Source organism: Pieris napi, chromosome 6 (genome assembly GCF_905475465.1).
Source record: "Pieris napi chromosome 6, ilPieNapi1.2, whole genome shotgun sequence".
In the NCBI taxonomy this organism is placed as follows: Eukaryota; Metazoa; Arthropoda; class Insecta; order Lepidoptera; family Pieridae; genus Pieris; species Pieris napi.
The window spans coordinates 7463169-7471815 of record NC_062239.1 but is presented as its reverse complement, the minus strand read 5'-3'; the positions used below and the strand labels follow the sequence as shown (position 1 = coordinate 7471815).

Here is an 8647-nt window from a genome sequence, read left to right as displayed (position 1 = left end):
AGTACTTCCTACTTTTTAAATTTTATAAAGGTTCAAGTTATAAGCAGATTAATAGAATATGATTTTCTATAAACACGATAAGTATTTTTATATTTTAGTTTGTTCGTATGTTCCTATGACATTATCATATATTTTTTATTTTAATCTTAATGTTTGGTTCTTAGAAAAAACATTATACGCATAGCCTAATGAGGTTTGCGTGTATCAATAAATAAATATTATTATATATAATATATTATGTAATATTAATTAACTATTAATTAAAAATATTGTTTTTATTGGCTTCGGCATACTTTGTTGTAAACGTGTAATACCTGAGTTTTTTTTGAAGTGAAAACTTCTTTAGCGGCTTTGTATACTTTTTTTGGAATGGGTAAAAAAATTTAAACTCGCGTAAGGACACATGACCTGATCGAAAATTCGTAAGACGGATGGAGAGTAGACAGCTGGCGCGGCTTATTTAATGTAATATAAATTGTCATGTTTGCGTACGATAGCGCAATAAATAAATATTGTATTCTACCACATAAATGATAGTACTTTTATACTGATAATTAAAGCAATTCGTGCACAATTATTCCCTAACCGTCCAAAATATCAAAAATGCACAACCTTAATACTCAAGTTTTCACTTCTGCCGGCACTCCCGGAGTGCAACCCGTCGTTTTATTTTTTATAGAACAGGGGGCAATCGGTCAGGAGGCTCATCTGATGTTAAGTGTGTACCGCCTCCCATGGGCACTCTCAATGCCAGAGGGCTCGCGAGTGCGTTGCTGGCCTTTTACGAATTTGTTTTCGAGTAATGTAAAAGTACTTTTGAGTCTCTAAGAACAGACTGTTGATCAAGCATTTGCCCAAAGATTTGTTCTTTTGGGGGTTATGATAAAGATAAAGGACGCTGTGGAAATGTTATAGATTCTTGATTTTTATTAAGCTTATACCTTGTTCCAGCATGTTACTGTAGAACAGTTTAAATTGCTTTTTCAGACAGCGTCTATTCCAGCACTAACAACAGTTTCTTCGCAATATTAGTCCGGGATCAAGTTAAAACGGTTTTTGTGAAAACAAAGAAAAACTCAACTAATTTGCATAAGCTCTGGAATCGGTGAGATATTTTCTAAAACTACATTATCTAATTTATATGCTGATTCGAAAGGAAATTGGTAGATTGAGATCAAAGAATTACTTGAACCTTCGTTCAAGTAATTTTTATTTTACTTGACCTCGCAATTTTTCTACTATCTCAAGAGTAAAGTAAGTTTAATTATTATATAAAAAAATTCAGTGACTATTTAATACTTGAAAGCTGTGCTTTAAATAGTCGAAGTACTAATGTAATATTTAAGATAGTATTTTTTGTAACACCAAGTCAAATATTTTGTGCGTTTGTGTATCGATTTTTTTTAGATAAATTTATATTTTTCAGCACTCACGTTGAAATAAAATAAGATATGCAATCGGACCACTATAACTGGTACTGTTGGCATTCGTAGGTAATCCTATACTCATAAACAATAATATAATATTATCTGACAAGTTACAAATGAATTGTTTATAATACGCCTGAAGATTTTTTTCAATAATTTATTTATTCACACCTTATTGCGCACAAATAAGGAGAACATAATACAGCAAATAAATATTATATATTTATTTGCTGTATAATATAATGAATGAATAATATAATTATATATTTACAGCAAATAGATATTATGAATTTGTTTAAGAGTAAAATTTTAATTAGATTTTTAGGATTAAAATATAATAAATGTCCTTTGTAAATTAGTAAACGCGTGATACCCCACAATTATAAACAAAATTTGTTAGACCATAGAGTTTCCATAGAGAAAAGTTGCAGAAGGATTATCCTAGATTAATGTAAAACTGTCAAAGCCTTTGCGGCGATTCTCTGTAGTTGGCATTAATTAGTTTTAAATCCTAATAGTTAGACTCGTTTATAGTTTGATGAAACCAATAATCGCTACCTAGATAATATTAGATGTAAGCTACATTAAAGGCCAGATTTTGTATTTTTTAATAAATCCTTGTAATGATCCGTAAGGTAACGGTTTCAAATTATAAAATTTTAATATACCTAAATCTAAAGGAAGCTCAAATTAATCTCAAGAATTAACGTCAAGAAAGAGAAAATATACGGTTTCTCTACTACTCGTACATGATAAGTCAATTTGTTTACTTTGATGCAGAAAATATTTCATAAAGTGTTGTAGCATTAGGTATATGTATTACTATTATGTCTCGGCCAAGCGTTGCTGTGGCTAAGATTTTTGTTATATTACATAGTAGTCAACTATTCAAGAAAAACGGCAGCAGAACACCAATCCACCATGTTTTTTTTTTGGTTATGCCATTAAATTGTAGCTTATGTGAAACGTTGGTATTTATTTTGATAAGGATCAATACCTAGGTACGAATAAAGAGCCTTTTCTAGCGGTGGTATTTTAATAAAAAAATAATAATAAAAGGACGTTACGTCAACTATAAAAGATAGAGACATGCTGTCGCGACATTTTTTATAGATAGTGATGTGTCCTGAAAAATTTTAATACATCATTTTGTTCTATCATTAATAGTTTTCGCAGCGTGAAGGAAGTTTTTTGTTTATTTTTTTACAACTTGGGTTAGATTATTCAAGTATTAGTAAGCATCCCTAAATCTTTCCTCTTTATAATTTTAGTATGGATGAGTCCCTTCTATAACTAATCATAAACGTTTTTTATCGTTTCGTTATTAGTTACTTACAAAAATTGTTTCAAAAACTTCGCTATGACTGCTTGACTTCGACTGTTTTAATATATATACTTTGTTTCTTACATTATTTAAAACAAAAGAAAAAGTGTGATAATGTTAATGAGCTTATGACTCTTAAATTATTGTTATGGCTCCATACCATTAATTTAAGAGTTAAAATTACTATAAAGGTTGTTGATATAATAATTTTACTTAAAGATAACAAATCTATTATTTATTGTCAATTTGTTTCAGATAAGAAATAATGGAGAACAACCGAACAATGCAGGCAACCGTTTGAAAAACAAACAATTTGTTTTGAGGAAAAGACTTCCTTTGAACAAAAACGATGAAAAGCGGACGTTGAGGGGAGATAGCTTCTTTCAACTGCAATGTTCTCTACAGTGATTTTGAATGACAATTCATAGCTGTTGACACAGCGAGTTGATAATATATTTTTATATGAAAGCGAGATAACATCTTGAGATAGGTTCATACAAACGGCGGAAGACTTGAGAGATAATTTTTAAAGTCTATTTACTGTACGCCGATTCTTGAAATAACATTTGTTTATGTGGCCTAAGACATCAGCCTTGCGATTCTGTAACTCACTTTTCGAATTCTCACAGCGGTTTTCGCGCTCAAATCAGTCATTTTACGATTTGGCATTCTGATAAACAATAAAGTACAAGTTCCCTCCGCTTGTCAAGACGTCATGTGAAATTGCTTAAGAGAATACCATGAGATTCCAAAAATGACGTGAGTGCCGAAGGGAGCGTTGTTAGTGTGAGGTGAACTCACGGATTAACATAATCACACGGCTGCAGTGTAATACAGTAAAACAAGTATCTAACTATTTCTAATACATTAGAAATTTGATATAAAAACAACTATATTACAATTTATTTTCTGTGTACGCGTGAACGAGGTTTTTTCCCCTTAAGTGTTAAGATGATAGCTGTACGAGTCTAGAAAAGTCTAAAAATTTTTAAATAAACTTTTTTTTAACATGTGATTTAAGCACGTTAGTTTGTTCTTATTAATTTATTAAAAAAGTTACGATTGATTTGCCAAAAAGGTTGGCAGACGACAGAATTCTTCTTGCTACTATCTTAACGTTGGTTTCTCGCTTCCAATCTCACAATATCTGATCGGTTACGTCTGCTATTGGCCCGACCCTTTTCCAACTACATTCTGAATCTGATCCAGAAACATACGTCATGCAGGTTTACCAGCCTGACTCTTGCTTTCCACACTTGCCTTTTATATTATTTATACATTTATTAGACCTAGTTAATATATTATGATGTAGATAATACTTCGGGCATTTGATTAAGTGTTTTTAATTTATGCAAATGTTATAAAGCTGAAGAGTTTGTTGAGCACACTAATGTCAGCCCTGCGATTCTGTAACTCGCTTCACACACCCTCAGCGCTGATTTTTGCTGTCAAATCGTTCGTTTCGGTGTCATGTTACAATTTGGTATTCTGATAAACAATAACCGCGACAAAAGCGCCGCTCAAATGAGATTGTTCACATTTGGAACTAAAATTTGGCACTGCTACACTTACGCTCCAAAATTGTTGGTATTTGGTATTCTGATACATACCATTTGACATCTCATCTCACTTAAATGTACATTTTGTACGTCAAATTAAAAGTTGCTCTTCCCTCGCTGAAATCGTCATTTACCAGTGAGTTAGCCATTTTTAGCGAAGTTAAAACTTGTTTTATGTGAAAATATGCTAACATAGGACAATCTATATGTATCTTGGGGTAAGTTTATAAAATAATATTTATCAATACAGCATTATTTTACGAAAAAAATTATATATATAAACATTAAGCTTCGTGAAATTGAACTTTGTTATTGTTACAGAAGGCCCGTTTCCACTTTTAAAGTTTAAACCTCTATTTCAAGAAATAAATGATGTAAACCATTAAAAAATACTTAATATAATATCTATAGATGGCGAAGAAAATGTAGGCACGAAACGACCAATTGGTTTCTCGGCGTTGGTTACTATCGCTTTTTTCCAATACTCAAGAAATTATATGGTATTGACGAAACCTAGAACATAATATGCTACTGAGATGAACGAAGAGTCTAGTAAATAGATGATCTAAGGTAAACATTTTGATTATTTTAGCATTAAAAATATCATTTTGATCCTAGAACCAATTTTTCGATGCAGTCTTGATCATGTCTTGTCTCCAGCAGAGATAAGTCGAACAGAAAACGATAAATAAGTTAAGATAGGTAAATTTTGTTATACCTATATTTGTATTTTTCTACTATACTAAAATTATAAATCTAATAATTTCAGAGGTCCCCAAATGTTCAAAATTTCTGATAGAAAAATACATTCTGCCTTTGAAGAAGAAGAATATTACATTTGTATCATACGACAAGGCCCCTGGATATAAAAAGACACAATAGTGCAGAAATTTTCAAATTATTGAATTTCGACTACTTATCCTTCAATTTATAATAAATGATAACACAGTACAATTTCAGTTCCTATATTTTTATAAAATATATTGATATAACATTAAGGTTTTGGATAAAAACATTATTCTGCTTTACACAAGTATGAAATACCATCATTACATACATGATGGTTTAAGTACTTATTAAGCTTTTTTAAATTTATCATTCATAACTATTACTTTTTACAAACTAATTAGAAAATATATTAAAATAAATATATTTGTCTACAAAATAAAGTAGATGTTATTGATTAGCTCTATGTGAGGCTGGGTTTTAATTAGTTTTTATTATACTTAAGTTTGTTTTACTGAAAGTTATTTTGTAGTGTGTTAAAAGTTTACTATAATCATTAAATTAAATGTGTAAGTTATTATATTGTTCTTTTATTCACCTATAAAGTAACATGGCTTATATATTTTTCATTTCGGCTTAGCTATGTATTTAACTCGGTTACTACGTTTTCTATAGGCAGTCATTAAATAAGTGGTAGATTTAATTAATCATTTTATTAATATAACAATATTATTAGATACAAAAAAAATTATTATGAAGTACACAATTATCTTAAACACGGTAATACAATTTTTCATATAAAAATCATAGTTGTCCAAACTGCATTCAAAATAGATTTGTGGTCTCGGTTTAATATCTCTTCTTAACATTTCAATAATTGGTCATTTTCTTCCTCATTCTTGTGACAACTACCGCTGATGGCTGTAATACAATAGTTATGTGTTAAAATTGTAAATAGGGAGATGTGGTAGGTCACTGTACTGACACAATAATATTGCATAACAATTTAATTATTGTAAAGTTAAGGAAAATAATAAAAAAACTTGCATAAAACACACAAAAACTTTATGGGATATCTTTGTATTTCTAAGTAAAGTATCTTAAAAACATGTTTGATAATATTATAACTAAGCCAAATATTATTTAAAGTTTTATGGTAACAAAGCTTAGTAATTTCGCACACAGTTATTGATTCAGTACTATGAATAAAAAAAAATCTTGAGCAAATCTAAGTATGTACCTTAAATACAATTATTTATTAATGAAACAAATCCAAGACCCATAAAGGGTATGTTTAGTGCTAAAGTGTAGTGCTGACTACAATATAATAACTACTAAAATAGATTAACTATCTTTTGATGGCTTCTATGTTTATTAAATAAGTTATGGCAATGTCATTTCCAACATTTAAAATTAACGTTGATCACTTGAAATGGTATGAATTTGAGCAATTGAAAGCTTATATATTTGATCCAACATACCTAACATGATTATTTATACTTGTGTTCTGAAATCTGAACAATTAAATTAAATTCAACTTGATCAATTAAAATTAATACTTCTTATATTTCATGAATGGAATTTGAAGTTAGAAAACCTAAAAATATTTTTTATATTTGACATTTTTAACTAACAATTTAATTATTCTATACAATGTCGCTTCGATTTAACCTATTACATTTGACTTCAAATTTGCCATCAAACAAACAAACTTTGTTAACTATTTTTCTAGACACTGCTTATTCCTATTTATTTACTATGATAGTTATTATATTTCTAAAATAGTTTTAATAGAATTCAGTTTTTAAGAGTGTTAGTAAAAACATAGGTAATATTGTTGTTGTGTGTTTGACCTCTGAACCACTTAAAAAGGTTGCAATAGTAGTTTCGTGGCATCTAAAAAGTACCAACACTTGCACTTACACTTAAATGAATAAATATATATACACAAATTTTTCTTCTTTATAGATATGTACCCTTTTATTTTATAATTACTCAACAAAATATTGAAAACATTGGCATTCACCTTTAGTAATATTTTGAAAATTTAAGATACCTATCCATCCTGTTTAGTTTGAATCCTTAGACCATTTGCTGAGAGAATCACTTTTAGCGTGACATAATAATCTTTTTGTTAAGATAATATTCTTAAATTTTGTACAATATATCCAGATGTTAGGTATCCCTTGTTTCGTGCTGAAACATAATTAATATTTTTAAGTTTCTGTCGCTCGTATACACCACGGCTGGTCAGTTGTCGGCTAAATACGAAATATAAACTCTTAATGTTATAAACAAAATACGTAACTTAAGATGTACTAATAAATAAACTTACCTTTAAGCGGCCCTTCTTGCTAATTATTTTCCATCAGATTACAGATAAGTCATTTTTGAGATATTTTCACAGTTTATCTTTTTTTTAATATTATTAATTTTATTTTGAAATAAAATTAACGTCGACCATTTTGTTCTCTATTTCGTTTTATTAAAAATATTTTGTTTATGTATGATGAAAATTTTGACAATTAACTCTTTTTATAAAATAAAATGAGTCAATTGTCACGATGTTAATAGACAACAACTCACTAGGTTACCTCCCTCCACTTATCAAGACGTAATGTAAAATTTCTTAACAGAATACCATGAGATTCCAAAAATTACGTCAGTGACGAAGGGAGCGCTGTTACTGCGTAGTGGACTCACGGATTAACAGTGAGTTACAGAATCGCAGGGCAGAACACGCTACTTCCAAAATAACACGTGTGCAAGGCCTACAACTAAACTTTAAATATTGAAATGAACATAGGTTCGATACTAAAGGTAATTATTTCTATAATTCAGCGGAGTGCCAGTCACCGAATCGCAGCTGTCAGGAAGATTAATGTTCTCCTTCTAATTAGAAAAGTTTCAGCACTTAAACGACCTCTGGCGGAACAAGCAACGCGACACAACTTTGTGCTAATCTGTTACAAGTTTTTTGTGTGGAAATAGTAAAACATTTAACGTACTGTTAAAGATTTTTCCGGGTTCCACTTAGTTAAGAGGAAAACCGATTATGTTTCTCTTATTGTACGTTAGCGGTCTATTTATAGGCTGACATCGAATTGGGATATTGTGGGTGAGGTCACGGGTGACCAAAGGCGATTGCTCCTCTATTGTAGATATTGAGATCTTAATTTTTATAATATCTACAATATTATTATATTATTTTTTATTAAGTTGGGGCCTAGTAGATAGTACCGGTGACCCTAGAGCTGGTTCAACGAATTAGTATCGCAATACAGCGAGGAAATGCGGCCAGCGTTTAGGGTACACTGGCACAGGGACAAACTTTTTAAATTTGTTTTGATTTTCTTTTTAATAATTTTTATTATTAATTTGTAGGTTAAGAAAATTGTAAATACAGTATACTTGATTGTAAATAAAAATATTATGAAATTAAAAAAATAATAATAATAATATATATCTACAATAATACAAAAAGAATCAAAATTAAATACTAACATGGTCTAAGTAAAAAGCTTAAAAATATTTTCCGTTATCACCATCCAGATTCGGCAATTTCACTATTAAAAGACATGAAATTGAAGAAGGCGCCGCCGAAGACTATT

At 29.8% G+C, this 8647-nt stretch overlaps 1 long non-coding RNA gene across 1 annotated transcript; it reads right to left on the bottom strand.

The window, feature by feature from the left end:
• Positions 1-5938: 5938 nt before the first annotated feature.
• Positions 5939-7344, bottom strand: LOC125050324. Its single transcript, XR_007117129.1, has 2 exons — positions 7063-7344; positions 5939-6550 (listed from the first exon to the last, which is right to left on the bottom strand). It is a non-coding gene; the product is annotated as an uncharacterized LOC125050324 (long non-coding RNA).
• Between the last annotated feature and the right edge of the window lie 1303 nt (positions 7345-8647).